This window comes from Staurois parvus, unplaced genomic scaffold (assembly GCF_062004578.1).
Source record: "Staurois parvus isolate SC_StPar_1 unplaced genomic scaffold, SC_StPar_1.0 ptg000350l, whole genome shotgun sequence".
Classification (NCBI taxonomy): Eukaryota; Metazoa; Chordata; class Amphibia; order Anura; family Ranidae; genus Staurois; species Staurois parvus.
Window position 1 is genome coordinate 4699548 of NW_028318146.1, and position 25585 is coordinate 4725132.

The 25585-nt window shown below is 43.6% G+C and overlaps 1 long non-coding RNA gene across 1 annotated transcript in view; it reads right to left on the minus strand.

Annotated features, from left to right (window-relative positions):
- Positions 1-25585, minus strand: part of LOC149456723 (uncharacterized) — a 54274-nt gene that overhangs the window by 10807 nt on the left and 17882 nt on the right. Inside the window, exon 3 of the long non-coding RNA XR_016313819.1 lies at positions 10465-10574. This is a non-coding gene — a long non-coding RNA (uncharacterized LOC149456723). The remainder of the gene's footprint in view (positions 1-10464; positions 10575-25585) is intronic.

Here is a 25585-nt window from a genome sequence, read left to right on the forward strand (position 1 = left end):
CATCCCCCATAGTAATTCATCCCCATATAGTAATTCATCCCCCATAGTAATTCATCCCCCATATAGTAATTCATTCCCCATATTAATTCATCCCCCATATTAAGTCCCCAAGTCCCCCCTGTGTCAATTCACTTACCTTTGCTCCGCGCGTTCCTCTCGCCGTGTCCCGCGCCGTTCCGGTGCAGCATGAAAATCTGTCTCCTATGAGGATCTGTCCCCCTCGACGTATCTGCGCATGTGCCAGTTTCAGGCATTAGCAGCCAATCGGCGATCTCCGGCACATGCGCAGATACGTCGAGGGGGACAGATCCTCATAGGACAGATTTTCATGCTACACCGGAACGGCGCGGGACACGGCGAGAGGAGCGCGCGGAGCAAAGGTAAGTGAATTGACACAGGGGGGACTTGGGGACTTCAGGGCGGACTGTGAGAGGAGCCTAGCTCCGCGGGCCGGATTAAAAGGTCCGCCGGGCCGTATACGGCCCGCGGGCCGTAGTTTGCCCATTGCTGTGCTAGATCCTATCGATGTCAGTGGGTGCAGCAGGGAATCAGCGCTCCGGGAAGCACAGAGAGGGTAAGACAGCCTACTTGCCATTAACTCAGGATGGCATAAGTTGAGCCCACCTTCCCTGCTCAAGACTTGCTGAGCCCGCCCCCTGCCTAAACCCTGCCTCCCACCCGAGCTATGACAAGCTCTCCTGACCTGCCAAGCCCTGGTCCCTTGTCCCTTCTGCCTGGGGGCAGATATGCCCCTGGGTGTCACACTGTGCGATTGGTGTCACCTGGTGTGGCTTGCACCCACCTAGGGACGCCACTGACAACAACCCAAACCAAGCAACCATGGACAACAACCCAAACCAAGCAACCATGGACAACCAAAACCAAGCAACCGTGGACAACCAAAACCAAGTAACCATGGACAACAACCGAAACCAAACCATGGACAACCAAAACCAAGTAACCGTGGACAACCAAAACCAAGTAACCATGGACAACAACCGAAACCAAACAACCATGGACAACAACCAAAACCAACATCGAGCAAGAGTCGGAAGCTGCAGTCTGTGCAGGACTTATCCAAACCATTAACCACCTTCCGCCCGCCCTATAGTACAAGGACGGGCGCAAGGTGGTTCTCTCGTTCTGATAGGACGTCATATGACGTCCTACCATTCTCACTGCGCATGCGCGGCTCAGGGAGCGCGCAGCGCGGCGATCACCGGTCCGCTGTGTCCCTCGAACACAGCGGATCACGGAAAGAGCCGAAGATGTTGGCTCGGTCCTGTGATCAGCTGTGTCCAATCACCACTGATCACATGTAAACACGGAAATGCCGGTTATCGGCATTTCTCTCCTCTCGAGCTGTCACGCTGACAGCTCGAGAGGAGAGGAGAGCCGGTAATCTGCTTTCGGCGGAGGGGACATGTACATTGATCATCAGGGCACTGATGATCAATGTGGCCCCAGAAGTGCCACCTGTCAGTGCTCATCAGTGCCAATGCCCATCAGTGCCAGTGCACATCAGTTCCACATCAATGCCACATATCAGTGCATACCAGTGCACATCAATGCCACATATCAGTGCCTATCTGATCTGCCTTTCAATGTCACCCATCAGTGCCAGTCAGTGCCACCTATCAATGCCAATCAGTGCCACCTATCAGTGCTGCCAATCAGTGCCGCCTATTAGTGCCAGTCAGTGTCGCCTATCAGTGCCAGTCAGTGCCGCCTATCAGTGCCAGTCAGTGCCACCTATCAGTGCCAGTCAGTGCTGCCTATCAGCGCCGCCTATCAGTGCCATGTATCAGTGTCATGTATCAGTGCTGCCTTTCAGTACTCATCAGTGATGCCTGTCAATGCCCATCAGTGCAACCTACCAGTGCCTCCTCATCAGTGCCCATCAGTGCCACCTATCAGTGTAGCCTATCAGTGCCCATCACTGCAGCCTCATTAGCGCACATCAGTGAAGGAGAAAAATCACTTATTTACAAAATTGTATAACAAAAACTAAGAAAAAACATTTTTTTTCAAAATTTTCAGTGGTTTTTAGTTTTTTTAGGAAAAAATAAAAATCCCAGAGGTGATTAAATACCACCAAAAGAAAGCTCTATCTGTCTCAAAAAAATGAGTGGGTGCAGCTTGCACCCACCTAGGGACGCCACTGACAACAACCCAAACCAAGCAACCATGGGCAACAACCCAAACCAAGCAACCATGGACAACCAAAACCAAGTAACCGTGGACAACCAAAACCAAGTATCCATGGACAACAACAATGAAACCAAACAACCATGGACAAAAACCCAAAACAACATCGAGCAAGAGTCAGAAGCTGCAGCCTGTGCAGGACTTATCCAAACCATTAAACAGGCAAGAAACCAAAAAACCACAAAACAACACAAAGAAGCAACAAAAGAACAAAAAACAGAAAAACAAAAATAGGAAATGAATGGCACTGCCTTACGCAGATGCACAAAACACCTGTGCATCCCACACAGTGTCATTCATGTCTGTTGGGAAGCAGCGGCTGCATGGACAACCCAAACCAAGCAACCGTGGACAACAACCCAAACCAAGCAACCATGGACATCAAGCAGACATGGGCCACTACGGAAACTAAACAACCAAGGACAACTACCATCATCGAACAAGAGTCGGACGCTGCAGCCACAGGGATTATCCAAAACTATTAAACACACAAGAAATAAAAAAACCCCAAAACAACACAAGAAAACCCATAAGAAATGAATGCCACTGCCTTACACGGATGCAAGAAATACCTGTGCATCCCACACAGTGCCATTCATGTCTATTGGGACTCAGTGGCTGCACAGACACAGCCATTGCTCATAATTTGATATCCGGGTTGGTGCAGGTGCGTTTGGGGTTGGGTTTGATTCCCTTTCCCCTGCATGAATGTCAAAATTGGGAACCGCGGCTGTGTCCATGCAGACGCTGCGTCCCAATAGACATAGTTAAAGTGGTTGTAAACCACTTGTACCTGCTGCTGGGTATCATCATTATGATCCTACTTACAAATCCTTTGGGGCATCAAGAAGCTGAAATATCTCAGTTGGGAGAACGTTAGACTGAAGGTCTAGTGGTCCCTGGTTCAATCCCAGGTTTCAGCAACTGCACATGCCCCTTTGTAGTATTAGATCGGACCCCGGCGGGGGGAGATTTTGCTCCTGTTACATCGCAAGATGAGATGAAAGGTCAATTCTAAGATACTATTCCTCCTGGACTGATGGAAGCCATGCAGGGGCAAAGAGAGAAATCACAGGGAACCCCCCTCTCCAAACAGAACAGGAAAATGCCATTGAACACCCCCCTAATTGCTGGCTCGCAGTGTCTCACACTCATAGACTGCCAGAAAACCGGCCCATCCAGGGGTAGACTGACCATTAGAGCACTCGGGCCCTGCCCAAGGGCCCGGGGTCAGTAGGGGGCCCCATTAAATGCCCCTGGTACCTTTTATAGGCTTTTTTGAGTGTGCTTTGAGTGTGGGCAAGGGCACAGGGGCCTCATGATCCCCTATTGCCCGGGGGCCCCATGAGTTGTCAGTCCGCCCCTGGGCCCATCTATGGAGAGAGGAAGGGTGAGAGGCCGCCAAACACGGGGCCGAAAAGAAAAAACACGGCCCCCCAACCCAACATTGCCCCCTGGTGTCATCACATATTGCTATCAGTAATGCTTGGACATAGATGAAGGGGGGTGGAGACTGAGATTTGTGCAGATCATCTTGAGGCTAGGTTCACATCGACGCGTTTCCAACGCGCTTTCCGTTTTTCAGAAACACACTGCAGTCCATTTACAATGATTCCTTATGGGTCTGGGTCACCTATGTGCATTTTCAAGTGGCTGCGTTGTTTGGAAAGGGTCAGGGACTTTTTTTGCCCCCAGCAGGTTGTGTTTGTGGTTCTATAGACTTCAAAGGAAACGCATCAAAAACGCAAGCAAAAGCAATGTACGCGTGTTTTTGCCGAGTTTCCTGCATGACAGCAGACACCTCCCCCCAGCAACATTACCACATCCCAAAAAAAGCAAACTGCATTATAAACCCATGTGAAAAGCGCAAACCATGGAGGAAAAAAGCAGCAATCGCAACCTGCATAGGTGTCAAGCTAGTGTCAGAGCCAAGTTCACACCACATGCTGTCCATTCTTTTCTGCATCAAAAACGCATGGATAGTAGGTTATATGGTTTCCAATGGCATCGTTCACACCAGTGAGGTCGGTTCCAGGGCGCTCCAGTTCCAGAAAGAAAAAGTAAACATGCTGCATTTTTCTGCACTGAACTCGACAGTAAAACGCATTAAAAACGCACCAGAACACACCTAAACGCACACGCCCTTATTTAAGTTGAAGAAAAATAGAGAGGATGCATGCTTTGTAATTAGCCCACACTGACGCATGTTAAACGCACTTATCCGATGTGCTCGTTTTCCGCAACACAAGGGAAAATATATATATTTTTTTTAGCCCTGGTTACACTGATGTGGTGGGATTTCTATGCGTTTTCAAGTGCGATTTAAGAAGCAATTCTGCTGCGCTTTCTGTTCTGGCTAATTTTGTGACATTAGAAAGAGGTGTATCTCACAATGAAATCGCATGGCTTTGCACACCTATGTGTTTTCACTGCTTTTTCCATTCAAGTCTATGGGGCTCAAGAACGCACTGCATCGCACCAAACACGCACAGGACCCTTTTAGGCAGGGTTCACACATATGCAGGATGCAGCTGATTATTTTCCCATTTTTTTTTAACACAAGTTTTTGATGCATTTTTGGGAGGTGTATGTTGTCATGTGGCAGAAACCAACAAAAAATCAACAAAACCGCAAGCGTTTTTCATGCGTATCTATAGAAGTCTATGGAACCAAAAATGCAACCTGCCGTGGGGGAAAAAAGTCCCTGACTCTTTTCAAAAAACGCACAGATATGAACATGACCCATAGGAAACCATGTTAAATGGACTGCAGTGCGTTTCTGCAAAAACTGAAAACGCACTGAAAAATGCATAGGTGTGAACCAGGCCTTCGAAATTGCATTGCGTTTGGAGCGTGTAGGTGTGAACGACCTCTATAGAAAGCCATGTTATCTCCCTTCACATGCCAATCTATGCGTTCTGGAAGGCATCAGATTACATGAGTGTTACCCAGGGCTTACACTGCAGGGCGCTGTGACACATTGTAGTATGCGGCAGCTGCGTTTAAGGGGTTAGTTCACCTTTAGACCGGGTTCACATATGTGCGGGGCTGGTTTCAGTACGATTTTTAACCATTAGCTGCCCGGCCAATGGCTGAATGGCGGCCGGCAAAAGCCATTAGCATTCCGGGTGGACCTCATATGACGTCCTCCCGGGCATGCGCAGTTTGCGCGCCTGCAGAGCCGCGCAGTGGTGTGATCTGTCACCGGCTGTGTACCTTGGAGACGGCCGATGACAGATCTGAGTACCAGCCCCATTGCCCGTACCATGTGAGCTGCTGTGACCAATCACAGCAGGTCACATGACAGTTGTATACAATGGATGGCTTCATTCATGCCATCCATTGTATACTAGTGTGTTTAGCTGTAATTGGTCACAGCAATCACATGCACAAGCTGGGCTAATCACAGCCCAGCTGTGTCATGTGATTAGCTGTGGCCAAATCACAGCTAAGCACAAAAAAAAAAAAAAAACCCTGAATGAATCGATGTCATTCAGGTAAATGCTTGCTTATAGCAAACTAATTCTTTGCTATATGCAAATTGTACTACTTTGGTCATAGTGAAATATGAAGAAAAAAATCGTAAATAAAAGGAAAAAAATGTAATAAAAAATTAAAAATAATGAAAAAAAAAAAACAATTCTATATTTTTTTTTCATACTGTCACCAGCCAGTGTCCCTGATCACCGCCATGCCAGTTATATGACGACGCTGTACTGCACTGGTGACAGTATGTAAAAAAAAAAATAGTGAAAATAATTATTTAAATTTTTTAATTTTCCGAAAAATTATGACAAAAAAAAAATACAACTTCAAAAAACTCGCCATGCCTCTTATGAAGTACATCGGACTGTCTACTTTCCAAAAGGGGTCATTTGGGGGATATCTACTATTCTGACATTCTTGGACCTCAAGAAATTAGATTGGCCGTCAGTACTTCAGGACTGATCAATATTCACATCTATCCCATAGTTTGTGAACTCTATAACTTTGCTACAAACTAAATAACACATCCTAATTTGGGTTATTTTCACCAAAGACATGTAGTAGAATACATTTTGGCCTAAATTTATGAAGAAAAATTATTTATTTGCAAACGTTTATAACAGAAACAAAGAAAAACGTGTTTTTTTTTCAAAATTTTTGGCCTTTTTTTGTTAATTTAGCAAAAAATAAAAACCCCAGCGGTGATTAAATACCACCAAAAGAAAGCTCTAGTTGTGTGAAGAAAATGATAAAATTTTAGTTTGGGTACAATGTTGTATGACCGCGCAATTGTCATTCAAAAGTGTGAGAGTGCTGAAACCTGAAAAATGGCCTGGGCAGGAAGGGGGTAAAAGTGCCCGATATGGAAACGGTTAAAAAGAGTTTTGTGCAAATTCGTTCTGGGGTTCGGGTGCAAATTTTTAAAGTGTGCGATACTGGAAATCGCACCTGAACCGGACTGAAAATTGTACCTGACTCCTTCTAAAATTGCACTGCGGCCGGCCCTCACATATGTGAACTGGCTCCATAGAAAACTGGTTTGGTTCACGTTATGCAAATCGGATGAGGTTCAAAACGCATCTAGTCCGCATCCCCTCCCTCCTAGATTGTAAGCTCGAAAGAGCAGGGCCCTCAATCCCCTCATGTTTTGCATTGTATTGGTATTGTTCTGTCACATGTTCTGTCCCCCTTTGTAATGTACAGCGCTGAGCGAACTATGGGCGCTTTATAAATACTGTATAATAATAATAATAATATATGTGAACCGGGCTTACAGGAAAACCTGCCTACCGCAGATAAGGGGCATTTGTAGATAAAAACAAACACTGTGCCTCTGACTAAAGCTGAATAATGCCCTTGCTATAGGTGTAGGCCATTTACATACCTCATGAGGCCTGACTGGAATACTCCCAGGACGTTGCTAAGCGAGGCCTAGTCATTATTTCTCACCTCCTCCATCACAGGAATGAGCTTTTTCTCTTTTCCAAACCCCCTCACATGCGCTCCCTCTCCCTGATGCAGTAGCTCTGAGCTCAGTGCTGGAGACCTCACTCCTGTGATGTAGGAGGTGCACGGTAACGACTAGGCCTCACCTAGCAACGCCCTGGGAGTATTCCAGTCAGGCCTCATGTGGTATGTAAATGGCCTACACCTATAGCAAGGGCATTATTCAGCTTTAGTCAGAGGCACACAGTTTGTTTTTACCTACGGACGCCCCTTATCTGCATAGGCAGTTTTTTAGTAAAGCTGAGCTAACCCTCTAAATGCAGCCGGTTTCATTGTCAGCCGGTGCACAGCCACCCAAAGTGCGTTAGTGGGAACTGGGCCTATTGGGAACAATGGTTTTCAGATTGCCGCTGCATTGCACAACAAAGCCCAACAGGCATGGTGTGAATGGAACCTACTCAGCTGTGGAGTGTTTAACCACTTCAATACCGGGCACTTTTACCCCCTTCCTGCCCAGGCCCATTTTCAGGGCAGTCGCATTTTCAATGACAATTGCGCGGTCATGCAACACTGTACCAATATTACATTTTTATAATTTTTACACACAAGTAGAGCTTTCTTTTGGCGGTATTTAATCACCACTGGGGTTTTTTATTCATTGCTAAATAAATGAAAAATAAATGAAAAAAAGACCAAAAATTATGAAAAAAAAACACATTTTTCTTTGTTTCTGTTATAAAATTCTGCAAATGAATAATCTTTCTTCATAAATTTAGGCCAAAATGTATTTTGCTACATTTCTTTGGTGAAAATAACCCAAATCTGTGTATATTATTTTGTCTTTAGGAACGCTATAGAGTCCACAAACTATGGGATCTATATCTGAATATCGATCAATCCTGATGTACTGACGGACGATCTCAAAACTCCAGACAGTACAAATATTCCCCAAATGACCCTTCTTGTAAAGTACATAGTCCAAACTATCGGGCATGTGAGTTTTTTGAAGTTGTACATTTTTTTAATATATATATATATACACCTTCACCAGTGCAGTAAAGCGTCATCATTTAACGGGTGTGGTACTGATCAAGGACACTGACTGGTAACAGTATGAACACAAAAAAGAAGGTTTTTTTTCAATTCTTTTATTACATTTTTTTTTATTATTTTGTTTAACATACTGTGACCGGAGCAATACATTTTTTGACTCACTTTGATTACTTATACCAGTGAATTTCACTGGTATAAGCAGCCATTGTTACTGTCATTTTATGTCCCCCCAAATTGATACGTAAGAACCCTACATGTACACTGGGCATCCAGCCCGTGCGTCCAATCTTGGTGTTTTCGTGCACCCGGGAAGCACAGGTTGGCGATATATAAATACCTGTAATAAACGAAGCCAATTTCTGCATCTGTATGGGCAGAGCTTACATTTCCCCCTCTTACTGATAGAATACTAATAAGTGAAAACCTACAGTGCAATATGACCTATCCAAATCAATATAAACAAATATTGCAGCTAACATGTAAAGTGTTCCCACATACAAATAATTATATACAAAAATGCAGCGCAATACTATATAATAAACTAAACTAATATATACCGGATTATACCTAGGTAAGTATAATTGGAGGAAAAAAAGCCCATATAGTGCTTTTTAAAACGCATTGCAATCGGACAACAAACAAAACAAAAGTACCAAGTGATTCGGTGCAAACACACTACATTTGCAAACTGCGTTTGGGATGTCATTAACTTTGTACTGACACCCGCTGCAGATCGCAAATAGAGTGCGTTTTGCATGCAGTGCGTTCCTGTGTTATTCATGGTGTGAACCGCCATAAGCGATTAAAAAATCTTACCAGTGATTCACAGCAATAAAAGCCTAACAGAGGCTCAAACCACTTCCCAATTTATTCAAAACTAACTTGAAATAAACTTTAAAGAGACTTTGTCACCAGACCATTCATTTCAACAAAATATTTTCCATAGGATTTTTTTTTATTTTACGTGTTTTAAGCATGTTATTTGCCTGTAATAGCCTCCCTTGTGTAGACATTCAAAAGCCCTGAAACTACTGCTGGGTCCCACCCTCTTGGATGTGATGTCAGCATCCACAGCAGAGTCAGAGCTGTCACCTAAGTGACAATTTATAGTATTGCCCTTCATTCTTCCTCTAGCCGCTACATAAAAGGCTACGTAGGAAGTTGAGGAAGGGGGCCAGAGGAGCTAGGCCAGCACAGACAGTAATTAGATATAGAATAGAGGGGTATGACATGCAAGGAAGGAGGGGGCTGAGCTCAGGAATGGACTCTTCCTGGAGTAGTGGAATTTTCTAGGACGTTCAGAAGCATATTGCACAATTAGATGAGGTGGAGATCATAAAGGTGCCTCTCCAACTTGTTCAATTAGAGAACACTTTGCATGCACTGAGAATGTGCAAACTGTTCTCTGAATGGTGTCCATGCCAAGCAAGTGACCCCCTATGTTCACTATGCAGCAGGGCAGCTGCTCAGCACGGGATCTGGAAGACAGCAAGATCATGGAAGCTACTGTAGTGATTTCCGCTTCCACAGGGATCAACCAGGTATGGAATATGCATACTGACTTTGGTCCAAGCTGGACTAATGTTACTATGCAAAAACCTGGAGTTCAGATTTATTATAACCAAACCAAACAATGAGTAAGAAAAATACCTTTTTCTGTGCTACTACTTTTTTTAGGTTGGTGACAGGGTCTCTTTAGAGAGTAAGTGTACCTTTTCATGAAAAATGAAAAAATTGGACTAAATCCAAATTTCCTGGACAACTTTCCAGACCCCACTGCACATAGTGGCACATAGCAGCCCCCATGCTGCTCCTGTAGCGGTCCGTATATCACAATACACAGCTCAAAGTATGTATCCATAGTAATGGATGGACAGTGCTGACCAATAAGAAGTGCAACTGAGGCTTCTTCTTCTAGTAAGGTGTCCCAGAAGAAAAAAGTGCTTCTCATTGGTCAGGGAAGTCACATGGTCACACTGACTAACAAATGCTTACCATTTCTAACATTATGATGGATACTCACCCATGGTGTATGGACCGCTACATTGGCAGCTCTGGGCGCTATGTGCAGCAAATCCAGAGGGGTGCCCAAGATGCCTGAAGTTCCTTCACCTTTTCATTTTTTATCAAAAAGGGAACCTTAAGTGTCTTGTTTGTAAGGGTCTTAGACTATGAAAACATTCAGCAGTAAATGTGTGTCGCCATATTAAAAGTGTGAAATTGCCTTGATTTTGGATTTGAATCAGTATGTTTCTGATGAGTAGTACTTACAGTTTGGGTTGTAGCAGAAGGCAGACGCCTGGCTGGATTTATCATAGCACACATTGGGCACAAACACTCCGTTCTGAACTTCTCCAACTCCCCACTTGTACCAGGCCAGGCTATAAGAACAAAATCAATGTGCAAAGATTAGTAAAGGGGATGACCAAAATCTGACTTGTATCTTAGTGCAGACTTCTGGGAATATCCGTGAGCCAATCACACAAGCAGGAAATTATGTTTTTTGGGGACGTTCTGTACACCATCTGTGTACAGGACACCTCCAGGTTACCATATTGCAATTTACAGAAAATGATGGAACTGCAGATTGAAAAGGTAAGGTCAATTTTATTATCATTCAATTACAATATGACCTGTGTCGAAATTGTATTGTATGTATAACTGTACGTTATATTATTATTTTTTTTTTATTTGTTATTTTTTTCCCCACAAAGTTGAGTTACCCTTTAAAACACATATTACAATCTGATTGTACAATTTCCTATAGATCTTCCAACACCTATGTAGTGCAAGAGTCTGCCTGATTGGATAAAACATGAATGGATAGTTTGTCTTCATATGACAAAGTATTGGTAAACCTTAAAAGAGAGATTGTACAAAGATTGTGTATTCAGATTGTAATGTGTGGTGAGTTGAAGGTCTCTCGATGCCCAACCTGTGGCCCAGCGGGTGCATGCGGCCCTTTGGGGATGCCAGGGGTCACACTTGAGGCATCCTACTGTATATCAAGAAAATTGCCACTGCTGCTATAGATAGACTGAAATCGAGGGTGGATAACATGGATAAATCTATAGTACCCCAAACTGTCTTTAAGTGACACCTTGGAAGCCTTTATAGGTTATCAGTTTACAGTTAAACATGAATTATGACTGTAGAATTATTGCTCTTATGCCAACATTCCTGGTGATACCGCACACGTGTGGAGAAATTTATGTCTACATACCTGTTCCCTATGTTTGCATTCAGGTGTGTATGGGGGCACTTTTATTTTTTCTATTATATATTTTTTTCTCTAAACTTTATTGCTCTCTCAAGGGGGCTAAACGAGTCCCCTATATGATAGGATTGGGGGGGGGGGGTATTAGCAAGTCCTCTATATGGAGACATCAGGGGTCTATTAGACCCCCAATATCTCTCCTGCATAATGCATGTTGCTTCCAGGTTCATTAAGTGCAGAGGAGATCAATCTCCCCCCTTTCTTAATAGCACAATTACTACAGTCCCATCCTCCACTGTATAAACATACCTTGGTAGACAAGGCGTTAGTGCCGTCTGCATTTTTCTGTATCTCTTTCTGATCAGGAATGACAACCCAACACAGGACACTGTCAGTCGCAGAGTATTCATTGCATTTCCTCTCTGACTCGCTCCTTTTGGTTTGGATCAAAGTCATGTTTAAAATATTGCTTGAGAAACTGAACTCCTTTATATGGACCTATTAGAATGTAGCAGGGTTAAACCCCTCGTAGCCCTGATCCTTATAGGATTTAGATCCAGAATAAAGTTCTTTCTGCAGTTTTAGCTTCTTATGTGAATGCTAACAATTCAGAGTTTTTTGATTGACGTGGAACATGTATAGTCATCCATTTTCAGCACACATGGTCTTTGACGCAAAATTATTAAAACCAGACAGAGGCAAACACATAGTTTTTCCAGAAGGGAGGCAGTACCAGACTTTTCATATGACTGGTGTCAGGATAGATTCACCTTTTGTAACATGTTACATCCATATTCAGGGTATAACATGTACATTAACAGTCTGCAGGAGTCTTGTATGGCACCAGCAATCTGCTGATCTATGGTGCATTGCTTTCCAGGTTCCGAAAATAAATAAATAAATGCACTTTTTTTTTATCTGCTGTGTAGAATCTGTGAATAGGCGGGGAGCGAAGGGTCATTACCAGAGGCGGACTGACCATTTGGAAACTCGGGCACTGCCCGAGGGCCTGGGGTCAGTTAGGGGCCCCATGAGATGCCCCTGGTACCTTTTTCATAGGCTTTTTTGAGTTTGGGCAAGGACACGGGGGCCCCATTATTTCCTATTGCCCGGGGGCCCCATGAGTTGTCAGTCCACCCCTGGTCATCACACTAAGAACTTTGGGCAGAGCTGAGTGAAAGATGTGCTGTGCAGGTCTAAATGTGAAGAGGCGAGTGGTGTGGTGTGGTGTAGAGGGAGGGGCGGACGATGTGTTGTGCAGGTTTGGATGGGAGGAGAAGGGCAGTGTGGTACAATGTAGGGCTAAATAGAAGGTAGTGGGTGGGGTGAAAGATGTGCACTGTAGGTCTGGATATAAGGATGTGGGCGGTGATGGGGTAGAGAGAAGGAGGAGCAGGGGGTGTGGTAAGGTGTTCTGTGATGAAGTGACACCAATGTGATACAAAACAATATAGAGGTTCTGGTGAGCTCTCGGACCTTACCCTTCCCCCATACAGAGCTGATCTGGAAATAATAATGACTGCAGACATCACACATCCACCAATCAGATGTCATACTCTCAAGTCTTAGTAATTTAGGATTTTTCCGACTGGTCCTATAGGTATAATCAATGAAGTGTATTTAAAAAAAACTATTAAAAAGTAATAAATACATTTAAATAAAATAGATTTACAAAAATTGTTTTGTGTGTGTAAAGTTTTAAATCTTGGCATGTTTGGTGTACACTTATTCAACTCAACATCATCTTTTATATTTTACCAAAAAAATGGGTTCTATATTCTGTTTGTGTGCACTAAAGTGCATTTAATGCATTAATGGATGTATTTCTTTCCTGAAAATTTTCATTTTATAAACATCTGCTCAAATATCATGCAACATAACAAATTGCAACAACCACCATTTTATTCTCCAGGCTCTCTGCTTTTAGAAAATATATCATGTTTGAGTATTAGAAGTAATATTCTACCAAAAAAATGCTGATATTAATAAGTGTGTGAGAAATGTCCAAAGTGTCCTTGGGCAGCAAGGAGTTAAATTGTGAATTTGTGGGTTACAGCCAAAACAAGGTCATGTGACCTCATTAGCATATTGTAAACTAGGTGTCAGCTCTCCCAGCAGCTGTGGCTCATTTGCTGAGATTGCTGTGAGCGGCGAGGAAACGAATTGTGTTGCTCTGAGAGATTTTGCTCATTATTTCATAATAAAGCACTTTCATTGGAAGAAAAAAGATGAAAAGTCAAAGGATCTTTTAAAAACCAACAAATAAGATTCACTGAGACCCTTAACAGGGGACCACCAGCCCCTCGCACAGTCCAGAGCCCCTCATAGGGGTGTATGTAAGGCCATCAGGCAGGGGTTCAGGGCAGTTGTACACACTACCTGCCCCTGAAATTCACCGACAAAACCCAAGAGAAACACGCAGAGGGGACATTGAATATTTGTCAATTATAATGCAAGGAACTGTAAGGAAATATGTTGTTATGTCACCCAAATATATATTTATTGGGGTCATTGCTATATACACAACGGGGGTGATTTACTAAAGGTGAATAGACTGTGCACTCTGCAAGTGCAGTTGTTCCAGATCTTTGTAAATGAGGGGAAGATCTGCTGACTGCCACTATCCAATCAAAGTCCCCAAAATGGATGCAACAAGGCTTCAAAAGCAAAAAGTCATGAAAAAAGGGGTTAAAAGACCACTTCAGTTTTGGAAGCATATACACATTGTGGGGTCACTGGATAGAGGAGGACGATTAAGAGCCCCTGTCAGGTTTTAATGCTTCATGTGTCACTGTAAGTGAGATTCAGCCTCTCAATGTTTCCCCCTGACTGCTGTCCCCGGGTTAGAAAGTGATGAGAAAATCCAAAATTTGGAGCTGCTAATAGAGGGGAATCTTCAAATGGGGGACAGTTCATACCTGGAGGTCACTGCCCGCTCCTTCACATGACAGCTGGTCTGCAGGAGACATGTATCAGGTGTATCAGCTGCTCTTACTAGGGCCAATTTAGACAGGAGTCAATTCACCTACCAGCATGTCTTTGGAGTGTGGGAGGAAACCGGAGTACCCGGAGAAAACCCATCCAGATTCCCCACTTCTCATCCTGCTCAAACTGTCACAGTCAAATCTGCAGCCCCTGGAGCTCGCAGTACCTCGGGGGCCCCTCAGGAGGTGTTACAGGATTTTGTGAGAATTTTTGTGTGAGTGTCAGCAGGAGTTGTGGGGAGGGGTAGGGTGGTGTGTGGTATTGTTTTTACCTCCCCAAAGACAGGAGTACCAGCTCCTGGACGGTGCTCTCCTCCTCCTTCCCCCTCGCTCAGCCTGATGATAGCTCGGTGTCCATCCCCGCCTGGTTGTCAGTACTGACACTTCTCCGCCTAGCAGGGCTGGCCTCACCCCATCCTTCCTCCGCTACTCTCTGGCTCAGGACTTCAAAATGGAGCCAAAAGCTTGGAGCTTCTGCTTTGCTCTGGATTCCTCTTTGCTCATGATAGTGACAGGGAGACATCACGGGCCCCCCTAAAGCATGAGCGGGGTCATAATTGTGACCCCTGAGAGCCCTGATGGAACACCCATGGGTCCCATCAGCATTTTGAACAATGACTGTGAAAGCAAGGTATATAAATACACAAACTGCTGCATACTGAAATAGAGCCAAATACAGAATACTGGGATCATTATTATTCAGGATTTAGCAGAATGGTGAAATTGTATTGAGGGGAAACAACATGAAGGCCTCGTGTACAAAGGACATATTTAAAACACTCCTCCTCCTGGCAGCAGCATTTTGGCAGAAAAAAACCTCATGCTTGTCAAAGAGGCTAACGCTTTTCCACGCGTTTCGGCATGTTTACAAGCGTCAAGCACTTGGGCGTTAATTCATTTCATTAGCCAGGATAATAATTTATCCTGGCCTTTGAAATAAATGAATGCTCAAGCGCTACACGTGCCTAGCGTTAACAAGCATTTAGATGCATTTACACGCACCAAGCGTTTTTATTGCTAAAAAGCTGCTGCTCCTGGATGCGCTGGTGCTGGGTTTTTTTCCTGCGGGTAAATGTTACTGCTACTAAAAGCTTCTAAAAGTCTATGTGAGCATGGAGACATGGGGTAACATGGAGGGCCGTCTGGAAGCAGTACAAAAAGGGGCTACAAAAATGACCTGTGTGCATGAGGCCTAAAGAACAAGCACTACCAAGCAGGAAGCACAGCCTGCATACATAATGAACCAATATGGCGTCCCCTAGGGGCTATCACAGATCAGTGGTCTTTGGCACAAAGATCTTAGCGCAGTGAGATATTACATTAGGATAGCTACAAATTCTGCTTCTAACGTGTGTGAAAAATCTCAACGTCATATAAATAAGTACTATCACAGTATACAGAAAAAAGGCCACAAGTGACTTGATGGTAGATAAATAATTGTCTAGTCAATTATTGTAAAATAATAAAATAATTGTAGTCAATTATAATGCACGGAACTGTAGGGAAATATACGGATTGTCGTTCCCCCCCTAACACAAAATACATGTGTGTGAAAAATCTCAAAACTGACCCTGGGCAGCAAGGGGTTACATTCTGACAAAGGTGTGTGGCCGAAATATGACATTTGTCAGTTACAGCCAAAACAAGGTCATGTGACCACAGTGAGGAAACTCTAGTAGTAGCTCTATATATACATGGAGAGGTCACTGAATAGAAGAGGGAAGGGTTAGAGCCTCTGTCAGAGTTTAATGCTTTCTGTGTCACCGGTAATGAGATTCGGCCTTTTAATTTGTCCCTGATGACTGCTGTCCCCGGGTTAGAAAGTGATAGAAAAATCCAAAATTTGGAGCTGCCAATAGAGGGAACTTCCAATGGGGGACAGTTCATACCTGGAGGTCACTGCCCACTCCTTCAGATGACAGTTGGTCTGCAGGAGACATGTATCAGGTGTGCAGGATTGGCTGCCCAGCATCCAGGAGTGAACACAACAGACTGACAGTTGGGTCCCATCACCATTTTGAATTAGGACTCTAAAGGCAACATATATATATATATTTACTGAACAGAACCAAAAACAGTATACTGGGATCATTATTATAACATTAAAACACAAACACCACTAAGAAGACAGCACAGTCTGCATACATAATGAACCAATATCACGTCCCCACTTTTAGGGAAATATATTGTCACCCAAAAAAAAAAAATTATATCTATATCCATGTATACACTAATTGCTAAAAATGCTGATATTAACAAGTGTGTGAAAAATGTCAAAATTGTACCTGGGCAGCAAGGGGTTAAATTTTGAAAAAGGGGCGTGGCCAAAAGGTCATGTGACCACCCTGGCGGAAACTCTAGTAGAAGCTCTAGCAGCAGCTGAGGCTCATTCGCTGGGAGTGTTGTGAGTGGAGAGGAAGCGAATTCTGTTGCTCTAAGAGACGATTCTCATTATTTCATAATGAAGCGTTTTCATTGCAAGAGAACATTTCAAAAGTCAAAGGATCTTCTGAATACCAACAAAGAAGATTCAGTTATGCGATCAAAAGTGGAACCCTTAACAGGGGACCGCCAGGCCCTTGACCAGCACAAAGCCCCCCGTAGGGGTGCATGTAAGGCAGTTAGGCGGGGGTTCAGGGCAATTCTACACACCATCTGCCCTTGTTTTAAATCGAAAGCCAGAGAGGACGACGCTGAAAGTAAGTAGTATATTTGTTAACTATAATGCAAGGCACTGAAGGGAGATTTTGTCACCCAAACATAGATTTATTGGGGTCACTGCTATTTACACATGGAGAGGTCACTGAATAGAAGAGGGAAGGGTTAGAGCCTCAGTCAGAGTTTAATGCTTTGTCATCGATAATGAGATTCGACCTTTTTATTTGTCCCTGATGACTGCTGGCCCCGGGTTAGAAAGCGTTAGAAAAATCCAAAATTTGGGGCTGCCAATAGAGGGAACTTCCAATGGGGGACAGTTCATACCTGGAGGTCACTGCCCACTCTAACAGATGACAGTTGGTCTGCAGGAGACGTGTATCAGGTGTGCAGGATTGGCTGCCCAGCATCCAGGAGTGTACACAACAGACTGACAGTTGGATCCCATCACCATTTTGAATTAGGACTCTAAAGCCAACATATATATATATATATCTACTGAAACTGAACCAAAAACAGAATACTGGGATCATTATTATGTAGGATTTAGCAGAATGGTGAAATGGCATTGACAGGAAGCAACACTGAAGCACAAGCACTACTAAGCAGACAGCACAGCCTGCATACATATCGAACCAATATGGCGCCCCCCCCCCTTCTAGCAGATCAGTGGTCTTTGGCACTAAGCTCTCAGCGTTGTGAGAGATCACATTGTGATGTCTATCTCTTGGTGGCCTCAAAGTTTAAGTCTGGATATTTAGGGGGTGAATAGCTGTTACGGATGTCATGGGGGCTTCATAAGACTAGCATACACGTGTTCTGGCAGAAAAAGCCATGTGCTGAGAATGGACTCCCAGGGTGACAACAACAATATCGTCCATATGTATAGAACGTATATTTTTCAAACGTTCAACACAAATTATTTTCATGACACAGATGACACTCACATACATATGTTAAAGAAAATACATTTAAATGTCCAAAGATTTGTATAACAAAAAGAAAATAACATTTTTTTCCCTCTCCAGGAGAAAACAATACACTATCTCTGAGCGTCAACACCACCCTGGAGGGTGAGAACAATCTACTGGTTCCATTCACCAGAGATGCAACATCATCTATGACTGTGGAGGACCAACAAAGTGCAGTCACCCCACCTACCATTGAGGGTGAGAACACTGCACTGGTTTCATCCACCAGTGACAGAGATGCAACAACATCATCTATGACTGTGGAGGACCAACAAAGTGCAGTCACCCCATCTACCATTGAGGGTGAGAACACTGCACTGGTTTCATCCACCAGTGACAGAGATGCAACAACATCATCTATGACTGTGGAGGACCAACAAAGTGCAGTCACCCCATCTACCATTGAGGGTGAGAACACTGCACTGGTTTCATCCACCAGAGACAGAGATGCAACAACATCATCTATGACTGTGGAGGACCAACAAAGTGCAGTCACCCCATCTACCATTGAGGGTGAGAACACTGCACTGGTTTCATCCACCAGTGTCAGAGATGCAACAACATCATCTATGACTGTGGAGGACCAACAAAGTGCAGTCACCCCATCTACCATTGAGGGTGAGAACACTGCACTGGTTTCATCCACCAGTGACAGAGATGCAACAACATCATCTATGACTGTGGAGGACCAACAAAGTGCAGTCACCCCATCTACCATTGAGGGTGAGAACACTGCACTGGTTTCATCCACCAGCGACAGAGATGCAACAACATCATCTATGACTGTGGAGGACCAACAAAGTGCAGTCACCCCATCTACCATTGAGGGTGAGAACACTGCACTGGTCTCATCCACCAGCGACAGAGATGCAACAACATCATCTATGACTGTGGAGGACCAACAAAGTGCAGTCACCCCATCTACCATTGAGGGTGAGAACAGTGCACTGGTCTCATCCACCAGTGTCAGAGATGCAACAACATCATCTATGACTGTGGAGGGCCAACAAAGTGCAGTCACCCCATCTACCATTGAGGGTGAGAACACTGCACTGGTTTCATCCACCAGCGACAGAGATGCAACAACATCATCTATGACTGTGGAGGGCCAACAAAGTGCAGTCACCCCATCTACCATTGAGGGTGAGAACACTGCACTGGTCTCATCCACCAGCGACAGAGATGCAACAACATCATCTATGACTGTGGAGGACCAACAAAGTGCAGTCACCCCATCTACCATTGAGGGTGAGAACAGTGCACTGGTCTCATCCACCAGTGTCAGAGATGCAACAACATCATCTATGACTGTGGAGGGCCAACAAAGTGCAGTCACCCCATCTACCATTGAGGGTGAGAACACTGCACTGGTTTCATCCACCAGTGACAGAGATGCAACAGCACTACGTACGAAGGTGGAGGAACAAAGTGCAGTCACCCAATCTAACACTGAGGGTGAGAATACTGCACTGGTTTCATCCACCAGTGACAGAGATGCAACACCACCTAAGACTGTGGAGGAACAACAAAGTGCAGTCATCACCTCCAACACTGAGGGTGAGAATACTGCACTGGTTCAATCCACCAGTGACAGGGAGGCAACAACACCATCTATGACTGAGGAGGACCGGCAAAGTGAAGACAGCCTATCCAGCACTGAGGCTGCAAAAACTGAACTGGTCCCATCCAGCAGTGTCAGCAACAGCCAGTCACACAAACTATCTGTGGAAAGCTTTGCCTTCCATAAGGTTATTGGACAGGGGAGCTATGGAAAAGTGGCGTTGGCCACCCATACCACCACTGGCCAAAAGGTGGCAGTGAAGATCATCAGAAAAAAGAAACTTCTGCTTTCTAATCCCTGCGCTGCTTTTAATGAAAGAAACATTCTAGAAGAATGCAGAGAGAACCCGTATCTTACCCATTTGTATGGGACATTCCAGATAGAGGTAAGTATTTTCATCTACTAATTTCTTCTTCTCTTCCCAGTACTGTGCTCCACTACTGATACAGACCCCCTACAATAGTTATGTAAATAGTGACTTTTTTGGGAGTCAAAACTTTACACAAGGATAAGCATCCCTTTGCCCAATGAGATGACAGTGTTTGGACCTGTCAGCTAGTCCTCTAGGCACTAAGTGCTAAATTTAAAGAGGCAGAAGGAAACTTCACTTGATTCCCACACCATGCTTTTCTGGGGGCTCTGGCTGTAGATCAGAGGAATGCAGTAAAGGTAAGAGAGGAACTCTAGCGTGCTTCTTACAAGGCTGGAGATTAGTGAAGTAAACTGTACAGAGTAGAGGCTTTCCTTCAAGAAACCATGTACTGAGAGGCTGTCATTACTGACTTTAGACATTGATAGCTGCCTGGCTGTCTCTGACCTCAAAACCTTGAGTCACTCAGCAAGGACAAGTTTGCAGCTAGCAAGACAGAAGTCAGGACTCCTGATCTACATGCATCTTCTAGGATGGTGAACCAAAGTATGGAAGTCACTGGATCACCCTTACAGCAAGACAAAATTAATATTGTGATAAAAGTAGTCCAGTGATGGCGGCTTACATTTCTTCTATGTGCAGTTTTTCAGAATTCCCTCAGGAAGCACTTAGTAAAGATGCCACGCTGCACTGTATGCCGGTGTGCGTGTCTCCATATATTCCTCCACAAAGTGAATGTCTATAATCTAACCTGTTTTCATCTTTTTTACAGACTCATCTTGTCTTTGTTATGGAGTATCTGAGTAAAGGGGATCTCTATCAACTGATAAATTCTTCAGCTCCACTACAAGTGAACAGATTAAGGTAAGTTTGATGTCAGGGTCACTTTGGAGTTGGGAGAGGCTGATCACTGAGGACAGGATGTGACCTAGCCAGGCCCCTCCAACTAAGCCCATCCATCAATACCCCTATGAATTCTACGTAAAAGTCACTTCATCTTTAGCTGGTCTGTTAAGATTTTCAGTGCTAATATATGTATTTCTTTCTCTATCAGGAATTTAACAGCGGAAATTCTATGCGGCCTGCAATTCCTGCACGCCAAAGAGATCGTTCACAGAGATCTGAAGCCGGAAAACATCCTCTTAGACAGCGACGGCCATGCCAGAATTGCAGATTTTGGAACAGCAGTGAGAGGAGTCACCGAATCGAAGAGAATCAGTGGTTATGCGGGGACACCAGCCTTCATGGCCCCAGAAGTAAGTATAAGTCTAATATCAGACTTAATTGTAATATTTATCAAGATATACCATTTATCATCATTGGATATAGAGAAGAAATAAATGGATGCTCCACTTTCACTAAATGAAGAATGTCTCCACTGGTGCCCCAGTTGCTTTCAATGGGTTTCCAGGACAGAGCAATAGCCCCAACAAAAGGTGGGGAGTTCTGAGACCTGCAGCAGTGTTGGAGTTTCTTTGTAGGGGACAATGAGGCCCGGTGTGGATGGATAGATCGGTCCAGCCCGATTCACACATACAAATGGGGTAAAACCTTCAGTAATTGCTCTCCTGCTGTTTTCCTTCTTCTCTTAAACACGGAGAGCGAGTGTGACTATTGAGCTATTGGAGTCCATATACCTTCATCCAACTACTTTAAAATGGACAGTTATAGCGTACCTCTAGGCAAATCTTTGCTTTTTGTTTGGTAGGAGTAGGGAACGTTTTTAGACTGTTAAACATTTTTTGCTATCTGTGTCCCCATTGGGTAGATTCACTCCTCTATTTGTTCTGGTGACCATTGTCATTGAGAAAAATCGTAAGAGTGAATTCCAAAATGTTACAGTTCATCCCAGAACAAGAGTAAAGGGGAAATGGGGATACCTGTTCTGGGGACAATTCTGTAAAAGAGAATTCCCCACACAGGGAAATTTCTAAATAACTTCCTGTTGCATTTCTGGAACAGAAGGTGAAAAGAAATGTCCCCAGTGGTAGACAGCAAAAAAAACCCCAAAACAAATAATAACCTAGAAGGAGTATTTGACACTTTTCTGCTTCGTCCAAAAAAAAAAACCAAGAAAACGTTTTGAGTTTACATCCACTTTAAGCCCCTCTCCTCCAATGTTCACAAGCTCCACCTCAATGTCATGCTTATTTGATCACGATTTCATTCCTCCATGAGCTTCACACATCACAAATGTCACTATGTTGTCATCTTTGTCTCATACAATTTTTTCTCCCTTGTGTTTCTACAGGTCTTGCAAAACATGGATTACTTCACCATGGTTGACTATTTCTCCCTTGGAGTAATAGTGTACGAGATGGCGTCTGGCAAACACCCCTTCAACAAAGTGAAAAATAGGATCATCTCCATGGATCCAGATTATCCGGACTTTTTTGAATCTGACCTCTGTGACCTCCTAAAGAGAGTAAGTATTATTATTATTATTATTATTATTATACTACAGTAAGTATACACACAGCCTAAGCTTCTCTATTGCTCAGAGATTGTTATTTATTATCCACTTGACCTCCAGAGGATTTACCCCCCTTAATGACCAGGCCTCTTTTCGCTACTCGGCACTGCACTGATTCAACTGATAATTGCGCGGTCATGCAATGCTGCACCCAAACGAAATTTACGTCCTTTTTTTCACACAAATAGAGCTTTCTTTCGGTGGTATTTGATCACCTGTGCGCCTTTTATTTTTCACGCTATAAACAAAAAAAGGCCAAAAATTTTGAAGAAAAACAATATTTTTTACTTTCAGCTATAAAAAATATATAGTAAACTCAAAGTTGGTTATAAATTTAGGCCAAAATGTATTCTGCTCCATGTTTTTGGTAAAAAATCCCAATAAGTGTATATGGATTGCTTTGTGTGGAAGTTATAGCGTCTACAAACTATGGTATAAATACTGCAATTTACGCCCTTTTTTTGCTATACAGCACTGCGCTAGTTTAACGGACAATTGCGCGGTCATGCAATACGGTACATAAATGATATTTACATCTTTTTTTTCCCCACAAATTGAGCTTTCTTTCGGTGGTCTTTGATTGCCTGTGCGGTTTTTATTATTTGCACTATAAAAAAAAATGACTGACAATTTTGAGGAAAAAAAAAACAATATTTTGGACTTTTTGCTATAAAACATGTCCAGTAAAAAAAAAATGTAAAAATCAAATTTAGTCATAAATTTCTGCCAAAATGCATTCTGCGACATGTCTTTGCTAAAAAAAAAACCCAATATGTGTAAATTAATTGGTTTACATGAAAGTTATAGCGTTTACAAATGGCGGGACAGATACTGGGATTTTTAGTTTTTTTTTTATACTAATAATGGCGGCGATCATCGACTTATGGCGGCGATCAGTGACTTATGGCGGGACTGCGGTGGACATTCTGACATTGGGGGGTACTGACTTGGGGTCACTGACATCCCCAGTGACACCAATACAGTGATCAGTGCAAAAAAAACAAAACACTGACACTGTACTAATGGCATTGGGGAGGAAGGGATTCACTTTATTTTTCAGGGAAAGGGTTAACTGTGTGAGAGGAGTGTTTTACTGGGGGCGGGGGTGTGTACTGCAGGGAACACCGCTGATCGGGAGAGAGAAACTCTTCTGTCCCGTTCAGCGTGTCCTGTAGCTGTCAGGGAACTGACAGAAAACACAGCTACTGCAGCTGTGCTCTGTCAGCGATTGCCGCCGATCGCCGGGATATAGCCGGTAAGGACTGGCTGTGACCCGGCGACTGACATCCGCGGCTGTGATCGGCGGGACAGGTAGGGCGGCGGCGCGCCCCCTACCTGTTTACAAAACACACGTTTTAAAACGTGCTTTTTCCCAGCCGTGCCGCCCTGCCGCCGTATTTATACAGTGGCTGGGCGGCATGTGGTTATTATTTATTATTATTATTATTATTATTATTTATTTGCTCCTTCAGTGTCTCATTATATTTTATTCTTCTTTACAGCTTCTGTGGAAAGACCAAGATGAGCGAAAATACCAAGTCAGTGACATCAGGAGATGCCAGTTCTTCAACACCATCAACTGGGTGGAGTTAGATAGAAGAAAGCTACGCATGCCATCAAAACCAGTAAGTATACAGATAATGGAGTTCAACCACATTAAAGGGATTGGAGATGTTCAGCGGCCGGCTCTTCAGCGCTGAGACATTTGTTTTTACAGAATTTTCAGACTTGTCTATGAATTTGTGATCATTACACAATCATCCAGCCTGGTCTGAATCAATTCTGCTTATTACTGGAGATGATTATTGTGGATAGGTCAGGTGCAAAGCTAAGACCTGATTTATTTTACATATAAATCCCTCCTGCTGCACACTTCCTGCCCAAGGGTGACAACGTTCACTCACTTACTGTACTGTATCTATGGAGAAGCAGCATTGTCACCCTAGCCTGCTTTTCTGATTAGGACTACAAACATCTGCACCTCTCTTTATCTCCATTGCACACCGGGGTGTTGGTTTGTAGTTCACAGACAATAGCTGAGAAAGCTGATAATATTGTTTGAGATCTTAGTTCAGTGCACAGGAGCTTACGAGGACACTGGATTTGTGTCTGGATTACCAGGTATTGTCCTATACTTGCAGAAAATGTGCTTAACCCGTAAAATGCAATTAAAACGAATGCAGCCACCACAATCAAGGCCTAAGCTTGAAAATACTACATTTGTTCTTTGGGTTAGACAATGTGGGATAATGAAGTGTAATGCTTCTTCTGACCACTAGAGGGAGCTAGGGTGGAAGAAGCCTGTTTACTGTTATCTGCTGCAATGGGGGGGGGGGGGTAGTTGGGGTTCACCATGCTTTGTTACCATTTTCTGTATCAATTAGAAATAGTGACTAATGCCTCTTTCTCTTTCAGAATCCCAAGGATTCATCATATAACCAAGTCAAATTAGATAAAATTATCGACCGCAAGGATCGGAATGATGTAATATCACCAAAAGAACAGGAGAATTTCACCAATTTTTCCTACATAAGTGACAGTTTGATGATGCCATCAGTGAACACCAATTCAATGGACAACCATGGACAACTACCAAAATCAAGAAACCGTGGACAACTACCAAAACCAAGTAACCATGGACAACCAAAACCAAGTAAACGTGGACAACAACCAAGCAACCATGAACAACCAAAGCCAAGTAACCATGGACAACAACCAAAACCAAGCAACCATGAACAACCAACACCAAGTAAACGTGGAAAACAACCAAAACCAAGCAACCATGAACAACCAAAACCAAGTAAACGTGGACAACAACCAAAACCAAGCAACCATGAACAACCAAAACCAAGTAAACGTGGACAACAACCAAAACCAAGCAACCATGAACAACCAAAACCAAGTAAACGTGGACAACAACCGAAACCAAACAACCATGGACAACAACCAAAACCAACATCGAGCAAGAGTCAGAAGCTGCAGCCTGTGCAGGACTTATCCAAACCATTAAATAGGCAAGAAACCAAAAAACCACAAAACAACACAAAGAAGCAACAAAAGAACAAAAATCAACAGAAAAACAAAAATAGGAAATGAATGCCACTGCCTTACGCAGATGCACAAAACACTATTGATTGTTTTTACATCCCCCATATAGTAAT